Raw genomic sequence first — 12,284 nt, 5'->3', positions numbered from 1 at the left:
CAGTAAGTTGTCATGTTGCAACATCAGGATGTGAGAATCACAACACACCACCAGGTATTCCTGTCTCCTCAATTGCCTTCACTGAGGAAGCTGCTCTTTGAGGTTGGAAAGTACGACTCTGCAGAATAACTTGTTGCTTTTAACATCTAGGAATTGATTCTCTGTTACCCTAAAGCCCTGCTGTAGAGGGCAGATCAAAGGGGTCGCAGGAGCATGGCTGGAGTGCACTGCAATACGGCTATTCTCTGCTTCCTGCAGAGCGTAAACTACAGTAGCCCTGACACTGCTATAACATGCAGGGCCACATACAGCCCTAGAGTGTGGGGGACACAAGTGGCTTAAATACACCTCCTTTGCCCCCATTCCTCCACCCATGGCCCAAGTGCTGAGAATCTGGCTGATGATGTTTGCTGGAACAACTGACATTGGGAGGAGTCACTAGTCAAACTCTGAGGATGATACTGACTTGGCAGTGGCAACTGAAGTCACTTTTATTGTAAGTTAGACTTTGGGGGGCCTGATTCTTACCCCAATACTCAACAGTTCTATGCAGGGGTGTAGACGTCCCGGGAAGGGGCTCGTCCCTCATGGGGGTGGCTGGGAGCCAGGCCGCCTCACTACAAGGGGTAACTCCGATGGGCCTGATTCTGTGTTGCCTAATGACCTGTTTTATAGTTCACTGCCTCCACAAAGGGGCTGCAGAGGAGGTGTAGCTGCTATCAGAAACATAGGGGCTACCCCAGATGATCTAGACCAGGATATACCAGCTCTATGCTGCCCTTGGTGTAGGACGTATAGGTGGAGTAGTGCTGAGCTCTGGTTCGTCTCACCCCAAAGTGACCATTGCAGCTGAGTATATTTTAGTAGCCCTGAGCCTATTCCAACTTACACGTGGGGCAGGTTGAATATATGGGAAGGCACAAATGGGGCATAAAATTATCTTAGCTTCCTCTGTCCATTCCTGCACCAAGCATAGCTCTTCAGGAAAAGAGAAACAAGACCACTGACACTAATGGAATTATACCAATGTAAATCTGATGTAACAGAGTAGAGGATCAATCCTGCTATGTCCTGAGAATCCCTGTTTCTATTTATAGTTATTAAGATTCACTTTCTACATGAAGCAAACAGAAAACTTTCCTTTTTTTTGCAACAGCACAGAATTAATTTCATGGAATATTTTTGTTAACAAAAGTGAGAGGAAAAAAGCAGTTGGGTGGCAAAATAAAATATTTCAGAAAGCATGTCCTAGAAGGACAATCCAGAACACTCTACCATTTACCTGTGCACCTATGGAAACCTTACTCTGACTCAGCATTTCATTTGCCAATCGATTCTAGCAACTCCTTCCAGTCTAGTGCCAGGTTTTCATAGCATAACAGTGAGATCTGCAAAGATGGAAGGAGCAATGAACTACATGTGAAAAGCTTGCAAAAGCCAAAAATCTCTTGTCTGTGAGGTGGAACCACAGAACTGCTGTGGAAGTACCTATCAAAGGCCGGCCTGCCTGCCTTCCTTCACTCTTACACTTCAAAGACCATTCTGGGCCAGATCCTCAGTAGGTATAAATCTGTGTGAATATGCATTGCCAAGAAGGGAAAGGAACCAGACTTGGCTAACAGTATCACAGTTATATAAACTCTCCCTTGCTAGGTGTGAAGTAGTTCTGGCCAAACATTACTGCATAATGGATAGAAGCAGAGCAGCACCTTTCACCCTGCTATCAGTTATGAATGGCTGTAATGCTAATACTTCGCTATCCATGGACACGGATTAAAAGAAACTACAGAATATTGGGAAAGAATCCTGAACACCTGCTTTGCTAATTGTTTGTACATAATATCGTCATTATTCCTCAGCTGATATGTTTGATTTATTGCTTTTAATATCTTCCAAGTAATGCTCTTGGTAATTGTAGTTATGCTATTGATATTCAGAGACACTTAATCCCATAGGAAACCATTGCTTTTAAATCCAATGAATAAGTAGTGGAGTAATATGAATATTCAGAGTGCTTCTCATCAGGTTTTCTCCACAGCTATCCTCTAAATGCAATTTCAGGGACCTAAAGGAAACTGTTTAATATAGTTACTGAATGCTCACCAATTCATAAGACTCTGCCCTAGCTGCCTTATGTATTTTATGCATAACAAAGCCTTCTTAATTAAGTAAGTGAAAGAAATGGATTGCCATACCCACAAGGGGACTGATCATACATGATTATTAAGCATTATTAAAAAAACCAAAGACTTCTCCCACCCAGGAAAAAGGATTAGAAAAGAGCTAAGGGGAAAGAATCTTCATTACCTTGGAACAGGGAAATGAATGACAGAGTTTAAGCTGACTGACTGACACTGCAATGCTTTGCTGGCGGTAATGTATATTTTTCTTGGAGTAGCTGTGTGTCGTTTGAAGTTCCTCGGCCCCTTTTTATTTCTCTTTCTTACAGCAAGCCATGATGGCTTTGATCCTCAGTCCAAGCTGAACTCCATTTGGCACCAGACACGAGAGGCCGTGGGCAAGGGTGTTCTCCCCCAAGATGCTAGGGACTAGTTCTGCCCACCCCCTATTCAGCTTTGACCCTTTCTACACACAAAATGGTTTGCCAGTATAGATATAACTATACCACCAAGCCCCCCTAGTGTAGATGCAGAGGTTTTTTGTCAGCATAGCTTAAACCATTTCCCTGAACAGAATAAGTCGTATATACAGTGCTACCAGAAAACACTGGGGCTTTTGTTGGCATAATTTATGCCAAGCAGGAGGAGGATTTTTTCACACTTCTGTTGACGTCACTAGGCATAACCCTAGGTAACTTGGGAGGGTGGAAGGCCATTAAGTGTCAATGAAGCCTTCCTGCACTAGGCCTAAGTGAACCAAACTCTATCCTTCCATGTTTAAACTCTAATCAACCTCAAAAGCCAGGTGCAATTGGAATATGTAAGCAACCAGTTATCTGTGTGCAACCCCCTGCTCAAGCAGTAATAATGAGGCCTGCATGTTTCTGGCTGCAGGGAAAAGGACAAGATAACGGTTTAAAGAAGTTACTAACAAGCTAGGCTTATAGCTGCCAAGAATGACTTAACTATTACCAGGGACGGGAGGGGTAGAGGGAGGAATGGGGGGGAGAAAGGGAGGGCTAGAGGGGAAAGGGGGGGGGGGGTGAGGCTTAACTGCAAAATGTATAAAAGAAGAAAAACTGTTCCTGTTAATGTGCTTGATCTGAGACGTGCCTGTCTCCTTGCACCGCTTTGGGATCCCAAATAAACTTTGTTTGCTTCTCCCCCTGGTGTCTTTATTGGCGCGAAGCACACCGGGCAACGAACCCACTGTTGCTGTCCTCGAGCACACCTGTGCTGGCAACAGTTTTGGCGCCCAACGTGGGGCTCGAGGCTGAAATTTAGCCTTGCCCGGACCCCTCTCAGAGGTCGACAGATTGCGGCGACGACCGACGCCCAGCGCGCACCGGTGACTTTACCGGGGGCCTCGGCGGAGACGTGGTTTGGTCGACCCCGGAGGGCACAACGGTGCAACGCGCTCAAGTAGTGGAGAAGCAGCTGCGGGCGACGGTGGGGAACCGGTCCCGTGGATAGGGCGACGGTGCAGAACCGGACCCTTGGATAAGGTAGGAACAGTCTAGTGGGGACTTTATCTGTCTTGACCTGGGGACGCCCAGTGTCTACCTGTTATGACCTGGGGACGCCCAGTGTCTCCCTATGGGGCAGGGACAGAGTATGGCAGGCAGGGCAAGGTGTACACCTTTGGAATGCATTCTGGTGAACTGGAAAGTGTTTGGATCGGATCCGTTGGTTAAAAGTAAACTGAAAAGGTTCTGTACAGTAGACTGGCCTCAATATCAGCTAGAGGACCAGGAAAGGTGGCCACCGGAAGGATCACTTAATTATAATACGATCCTTCAATTACTTCTGTTTTGTCAGCAAACGGGTAAATGGAATGAACATATGTATGTACAGTTGTTTATGTTGCTAAGAGATAGGTTAGATATTTTGCAAAAGTGTAATTTGACTCCGACAGGTTCGGTAGTAGCTACTGTTAGTCCCCAGAACCCCCCCACAGCTGTAATGGCAGGTCCGGTGTCCCCTTCGGCTATCACACCCCCACCATATAAAGACAAGGTGTCTCAGGTCCCAGAGATTGCCCCCTCGGTGGAATTTTATCCGTTGATCACTGAGACCGTGGTGTCCAGACATGGCTCAGATAGGAATCAGGCCACTACTATGCAGGTTTACACCCATGTGCTTTTTAACCCGGTGGACCTAGCAGCCTTTAAGGCACAGGCAGGGGAATTCTCTACGAACCCAAGCAAGTTTATCTCGGTCTTTGAAGGGTGCCTGGCTAGCTATAAGCCTGACGGGAATGATTGTAATGTCCTTATGCAGACCCTGCTGTCTGAGGTGGAGCGTAATCAGGTTGTGTCTAAAGAAAAGGAAAAGAGGCAAGTGAAAATGATGGTCACAGCAGTACAGGCCGGTGGCAGGGGAAAATTCCAGGAAGGTGGAAGGGGCCGGGGAATGAAAGGATGTGGGCGCCCTGGCTCACAGGAAAGGCGTCTGAGTCACAACCAGTGTGCCAGATGCTGAAAGGAGGGACATTGGAAAAATGAGTGCCCTGAAAGAGAAGGTACCCCTATGATGGCAGCGGAGGATCAAGAATAGGAGTGTCAGGGGAGACGGACTATCCTGCCCCTGGAATCCCGAGTAAACATGAGGGTGGGAGACTTGGACATAAACTTTTTAATAGACTCTGGAGCTGCACGAACCGCCGTAAACCAACCCCTGCAGCTGCCTGTGTCAGAGTCCCTCACTGTGGTGGGTGCCACAGGGAAAGGAACCAAGTGCCCAGTATATGCCCCAGCGGAATGTGCTTTGAGAAACAGAACTCTATCTCACAAACTGGTTTACCTCCCTGATTGTCCAACACCTCTACTGGGACGGGACCTGCTTTGTTGCTTAGGAGCCACCCTGCATTTCACCCAAGATGAAATAAACCTCACCTTACCTGCAGAGAATGCCTGGATAATGACCCTTGCAATTGAGCCCTCAGACATGCAAGCCCCAGAGTGGAGCAAGTGGGAAGACAAAAGGAGGGTTAAAAAGCAGCTTTGCTGGACAGTGTTGGCCCAGGGATTTAAAAATTCCCCCACTCTGTTTGGCCAGGCCCTGGCCAGAGACTTGGAGGAGTGGGACAATGAGGACAGGGTCCTCCTCCTGCAATATGTGGATGACTTGTTAATGGCTGCTGTGGGTCTCATCCCTTGCCTTAAAGCCACTGTAAGCCTCCTGAACTTTGTTGGACTCCTCAAAAGTGGGTGTGCTCGTCCTGGTTTGTTGCTCCAAAGCTCTGTATAGAAGTTATTTTGCTGGATAATGGCAACGTGTATGTGTTCATTGTTGGGAAAAGGTGTATGAGTGAAGAATGGAAGTTTCCTTTGTAAGTTAAAAGAAGCCAAGAAGGAGAGAAGGAAAAAGAACAGAACGAGTTAACTGAGGGAAAAAATATAGCTAGCAAGCTCAGTCCAAAGATAAGATGCTGGCACCATCCAAGGACACTGCCCAGAGCTAAGACTTGGCCGACAGCCAAGAAAAGGGGGGGCCTGAATGTGCCCAAGCAACTATGAGATCTGCAAAACATTGCCAGGCATTAATGAAATGTGTTAGGTTTCTTTTCTCACAGATAAAAGAAGTGCTACCCAAAGACCCTAGCAGCCCTGCCATTCATTGAAACAAGGAGACTGAGTCTACGTAAAGTCCATCAACGAAAAACTGCTTTGGCTCCACACTGGAAAGGCCCTTTCCAAGTCCTGTTCACCACCAACACCGCTGTGAAGTACCAAGGACTGCCCACCTGAACCCAGGCTTCTCACTGTAAAAAGACCCCTCCACCTCGGGAGGACTCTCCGACTGATGATAAGCCTATTTAAAGACAGGGTGATGTGCTAGTAACCTCTCCCCTGTATGATGCTGAACCACACTGTTTCAGGAAAAGAGAAGAAGGAACACTTGCTTCATTGAAACCACAAAGTCCAGGAATTCCTGACTACAAAAGACATTAAGAACTGACCCTGGTGAAGAAACAAAGAATTATACGCTGGCAGGGAGGCTCTTACACCCCTGGCCTCCCAGGTACAGGCTGAATGTCTAGTCTGCCAAAAGAACAACCCTCGACCAGGAGTGTCAGTGCCACTAGCCACTCTGGAACCTACCCCAGGCCCAGGGCTGGTTTGGCAAATAGACTTTACTGAGTTCCCCCTGACCCAAGGATTCAAATACCTTTTCGTTTTAGTGGATCGATTCAGCAGATGGCCTGATGCCTTACCCCTTGTTTTGCTCCACATGCGCGCTCTCCCAAAGGGCAGGTTAGGGCTCAGTCCCTTCGAGATTATGTTTGGAAGGGCATGGCCTATGAACGGTACACCGGTTCTGGCAGGGGAGTGGGAAATGGGGTGTGGCTTTTTATCTCAGTACATGTGCTCTCTGTCTGCTGTTCTCTGTTCTCTCCACAGGTATACCAGAGATTTGCAGCCTCTCCCGCTGGATGCCCCTGTCCATTCCTTGCAGCCAGGCGATTCCGTTCTCGTTTAGACCTGGAAGGACAAGCCTCTCCAAGAGAAGTGGAAGGGACCCCACACCATCCTGCTGGTCTCCCACACAGCAGCAAAGGTCAAGGGACACAAGAACTGGATTCATCACTCCTGTCTGAAGGCAGTGCCCGCTCCTGAATTGTGGACCGTCCAGCCTATGGAAAAGGACTACCAGCGACGACCTGGGACTTAAACTGTTATTCAAAAGACAATAAGGCCTGCTGGGAATGCCCTGTGGTCTCTTTGGACAGTCGCAGCGCACTCCCCGTGAAAACTCTAAGCGTTGGTTGTGTTTACTCTCACAGGGCCGGCCTAACCTGGTGGCCTGGTCCTTTTGTTTTTAATCTGCCTACTATTGGTAATTGATATTTTGTGGATATTTGGGGAATTGTAATTGTTAGGCCCTAGGGTCACCTGCCCAGCATGAGTTCAGGTCCAGGGTCTGCCACAGTGGTACTCTTTGCCATAGGGACACTCCTTTCATTACCTCCCGTTTCCCCCCAGGCACATGTGGGTTGGAAAGGGATCCCTACTAACTTGGAAACAAACACATATGAGTCCTTGAAGGTTTGCTTTGCCCAAGAGTTTAACCTCTCTAACTGCTAAGTATGCTCCCAAATCCTGCACCACGCAGCAGGGTTACCCTGGAGGATGGTCCCCCCCAAATTGGTCAAATATCTGTTGGGGATGGTTCAGTAGGGGAAGAAATACCTCGGGTACCCCCTTGTGACAAAACTGTACCATTAAATCCCAGTATGCATTAAGGGACAACCCCTGGCCGCCCCAGGCAGTGTTAATCTTTGTATGCCACCTCAGAGCCCATTAAGGAAGGAGACAGGTTGGGTATGATCCTCCTCCCATCCTATGGGGTGGAACGGCTAACCCAATTTTATCATAGGCTCTCTGTGTTTCTCACCACATTCGCCAATGAAGCCTTGGCCATAGAGAAGAGCCTTAACTCAGAGCTATACCAGCTCCGGTTGCTGTCCCTGAAAAACAGACAGGCCTTAAATTATGTTTTAGCCTCCCAGGGCGGGGTGTGTGCCTTTATTGGGAATGAATGTTGTACTTAGGTCCCGGAAAACTCACAGGACATTAACAAGCACGTCCTGTCGGCCGAACAGGCTTTCAAGCAGTGGAAGGCCCAGGAAAGGAAACCCACAGTTTTCGATTCCCTTTGAAGTTGGTTGCCCAACCTAGGAGGACTGGGGGGTGGCCTTGTGCGTCTCCTCCTCACTGGTGTGGTATTGTGCCTGGTCACCCTCCTCCTAATTGCTTGTTTTAAAATGCTCCTCCGTAAGCTTTGTGCCCCCCGTTCCCCAGAAATCCCGGCATACCCTCTCATTGAAAACCCCAGCTTCATAGCACTTAATCATATCTTGTCCACAGAATATGAGAAAACTCAGCCAAAAGCTTGTTGAGTATTCTCAAAGGAGGCAGTTGTTGACGTCACTAGGCATAACCCTAGGTAACTTGGGAGGGTGGAAGGCCACTAAGTGTCAATGAAGCCTTCCTGCACTAGGCCTAAGTGAACCAAACTCTATCCTTCCATGTTTAAACTCTAATCAACCTCAAAAGCCAGGTGCAATTGGAATATGTAAGCAACCAGTTATCTGTGTGCAACCCCCTGCTCAAGCAGTAATAATGAGGCCTGCATGTTTCTGGCTGCAGGGAAAAGGACAAGATAACGGTTTAAAGAAGTTACTAACAAGCTAGGCTTATAGCTGCCAAGAATGACTTAACTATTACCAGGGACGGGAGGGGTAGAGGGAGGAATGGGGGGGAGAAAGGGAGGGCTAGAGGGGAAAGGGGGGGGGGGGTGAGGCTTAACTGCAAAATGTATAAAAGAAGAAAAACTGTTCCTGTTAATGTGCTTGATCTGAGACGTGCCTGTCTCCTTGCACCGCTTTGGGATCCCAAATAAACTTTGTTTGCTTCTCCCCCTGGTGTCTTTATTGGCGCGAAGCACACCGGGCAACGAACCCACTGTTGCTGTCCTCGAGCACACCTGTGCTGGCAACACTTCTAACCAAGATAGATATATCACTGAAACTTGTTAGTTTAGAGTAGGCCTTAGGGTTGCTCTAAGTGTCCACCTATCTTGGGGGGTGGGGGGAGGCGGGAGGGCCTGTATAGAGCCAAGTACTCCTGATATGTGCCAGCAGGGGATTTCCACCACACTTGAGGGACCTCCAGCTAGTCAGTTAGGGCCCAAAAGTTAGCTTATGTGCCACCAGAGCAGTGCAAAGGGCCTAAATGTGGCTGAGGATCTGGCTCAATTCACTTAAACTTGGAAATTTCATTATTTAGTGATATTTGCATTAAATTATTTTCTAGTAGCCTGATTAATTAGGTCCATATCCTGTGAGATGCACACTGCAAATCCCAGCACCTTCATTTATGTGGTGCAGGGATGTGCTGACATCTGTCTCTGTACCTGACTGACAGGGCCGGCTCCAGGCACCAGCCCACCAAGCATGTGCTTGGGGTGGCAGCCGGAGGGGGGCAGCGCGGCGCTCTGGCCTGAGAGCGGGGCCACGACTGGGCTCTCCCCCCCCCCCCCCCCCCCCCGGCGCTCTGGCCGCCGGGGAGAGCGAAGCCCTAGCCGGGCTCTCCGCCCTCCCCCCCGGCGCTCCGGGGGCGGGGGGGAAGAGTCTTTTTTGCCTGAGGACTGAGCATTTGTGCTTTTATGCTCCCTTCCTCCACAGGGATGGAATCCCCAGATCTGCACCGCTCAAGAACCTGGTGACACTGAGGAAATCAGGATTGTTTTATAAAAAATATGTTGATCATGTCAGTCTGTTGCTTAGTGGCCCAACAATATATGGGGTAATGGGATGTTTCTATCCCAAACACAATACACCTCTACCTCGATATAACACTGTCCTCAGGAGCCAAAAAATCTTACCACGTTATAGGTGAAACTGTGTTATATCGAACTTGCTTTGATCCACTGAAGCATGCAGCCCCACCCCCCCGGAGCGCTGCTTTACCATGTTATATCCGAATTTGTGTTATATTGGGTCACGTTCTATCGGGGTAGAAGGGTACAACAAACCCAACAACAGAAACAAAAGATCTATTGCAGTGGGACCGGGGCACCTCTTTTCCCTCCCCATGCCAATCACAGAATAATAGGGTTGGAAGGGACCTCCAGAGTCATCTAGTCTTACCCCCAAGGTGGGCTGCCAGGGCAGTGGACAGACCACAAGTCAGGCACACTTCCGGGCAATCCTCCATACACTCCCCTCCAGAAACCTTGTCTTTGCTCAAGGCCCAATCCAACTTGCATTGAAGACCGTGCAAGTCTTTCACTTGACTTTGGCAAGAGATGTATCAGTCCCTTACTGGACATCAGCCACATCAGGTACGGGCTCCTGCTCACAATGGTTCAAGCTAGGGGAAGCAGTCCTCTACTATCACCTGATCAACAGCAGACAAGAGCTGAAAGAGTTTGGCAAGCTAGGCAGTCCCTGCACACAGGGCTGGCTCCAGGCACCAGCTGAGCAAGCAGGTGCTTGGGGCGGCCAAGGGGGAGGGGCTATTGTTTTGTATTACAAGGACTTTTAGGCACTATGGTCCCAAACCAGGATCCCATTGTGTTAGGCACTGTACCAACACCGAACAAAAATAGTCTCTTGTGCATAACCATTAGTTTAGTCTCGCCTTTTGAAATTTCATTCTTCTTGGATGAACATAAATTATTCAATTTTGCTTTCAGTTATAAATCTAGAATTACTTCAGTGAGGTCAGAGAAGATACTCCAGATTTATACCTGAGTATGAGAGCAAACTCGAGCCTTCAGTGTGCAGAATAGAGCAGGAAAATTATTTGAGGTAGACAATTAAATTTAGCATCTTTTTCTTTTTTGTGTATTATCCATGAACAGATTTAAACTTTTTACAAATTGGTTTATTCAGAATTATTCAACTGTTTCAAAACTGTTTTTGTTGTGTGATTGGTCACAACATGTTTTTCCTGCACCGTGACTGCATAATTGAAAACCCTTCTAAGCAGGATGTAGGATTGAATAAGTCACTTGTGGTCACAACCATTCTTGGAATTACATCTTTATCACACATATTTGTGATAATTTCTTTTTCCACAAACAAATAATTGCTCATATGACTGTTCATAGAAAGCCAATTAAAATTGGCTTGAATTCCCTCAAAATAATTTATTTGAACAAATTTCCAAACTTGTATTCAGTATTTACTCCTTTCTAGTAGATGTCCACCATAATTTCTGGATCCAGTACTCTTTTCTGGAAGGTAGGGTCTGTCCCTTTGTGGATACTACTACTGCTAAGTACTGAGAATGCTGTTGCAGTAACAGATATATTGAAAACATGTCATAATGACGAGTTAAGTTGCTGTACATATTTCTTTTAGAAGTTCTATTTATCACTATAGGTAGCAACATATCATTCTGCATAAAAGAAAAACAAATCTCCAGTGTATAAATGCTGATAGTACTATTAAGCTCTTCAAATTACCAGTGCAGGATGTTTTTAAAAAAAAATCCTTAAGTACATAGCAATGAAACACTGCTTCAAAGATAATCCTCTGGCTTTAAACCCAGCCTGTCAGCCTTAGAAACTTGTACCCAGAGTATAAACAAATGGGGGTTTTGAAGCTATGTTGCCTTGGCAGACGTGAAGCTTGTTTTAAGGTTTTTAATGTATTTGTACTGTGCATCTTTTATTTCTCAATGGCATTGAGAAGTAGACAATTAAGGTTTAGTTCTGCATTTCTTGTTCTGAAAGGGGGTGTTTTGGGTGCACATGAAATATAGGTTTGGGACCTGAAATGGGCTGTTTGCAGTCTACATTTCTTAACTTTCTTTTCCCAAAGGACAGTTGAGCACTGACTGCATTCGAGAGCAACTGAATCCTGATGGCCACAGGGACTTTCTTATGTTCAGCTGCACTCATTAGGAAATACTCACTATGCTGCTACTCTGGCTCTGTACTTCTTCATGATGCCACACAACCTGGATTCAGCACTGATTGCATTAGACACTACCAGGATAGGAGAGGGTCTCAGACTATTTTATTATTCTTGCAGGTACAGTGGCAAAAAAAATGTAACTGCAATAATATTATTCATATGCTCAATACTGTGATGTACTGAGGCAACCTCTCTCCTTTCTTGTTGTGTTATTGTGAAGGGACACTTGGACGGCTCACAATAGAGCAAGAGTGAACCTGCTAAGCAGAGTGGTGGTCAATATTCCATGGCTTTTGGAGGGAGGGAGAAAATACATTAGCTGGTTGGGAATCCTCAGTGCCCAGTGTTGGTTGAAAGTCTCTGTTACCATAAGGAAAGGAGAGGTGGTGTTTTAACTGCCTTGAAAGTTACTAATCCAATAGTTGTTGCTGCCTGAGATGGCTCCAGACTCTCCTGCTGCTGTTTGTAGTTTGGAAGGCTTGGGGGCCCCTTTTGTTGTACAGATGGTTAAAACACAGAGTATCAGTGGGATAGTTAGGAAACACTTGCAGCCTATTGTGGGGGCGGGAAGGGAAATAACAGCTGGTATGTGTGATGAACTTCATTTTTCTTTTCTTTAAAGAAACCATCTCTCTTTTTCTCTGTTCTCTATGTTCTGTACTCTTTTTTTTTTATTATTATTACTATTATTAAAGAGGGTCTCTTCAACCAATAATACTAAATGATGATTTGCT

General features: G+C 46.7%; 1 long non-coding RNA gene across 1 annotated transcript; it reads left to right on the top strand.

The window, feature by feature from the left end:
* Window positions 1-3,366: 3,366 nt before the first annotated feature.
* LOC135982241 (uncharacterized) lies at window positions 3,367-8,541 on the top strand. The gene is made up of 2 exons (XR_010599486.1): window positions 3,367-3,625; window positions 6,524-8,541. It is a non-coding gene; the product is annotated as an uncharacterized LOC135982241 (long non-coding RNA).
* Window positions 8,542-12,284: the final 3,743 nt, after the last annotated feature.

This window comes from Chrysemys picta, chromosome 3 (assembly GCF_011386835.1).
Source record: "Chrysemys picta bellii isolate R12L10 chromosome 3, ASM1138683v2, whole genome shotgun sequence".
Taxonomy (NCBI): Eukaryota; Metazoa; Chordata; order Testudines; family Emydidae; genus Chrysemys; species Chrysemys picta.
Note: the sequence above shows the minus strand (reverse complement) of the source record. Positions and strands in the feature narration are given on the sequence as shown.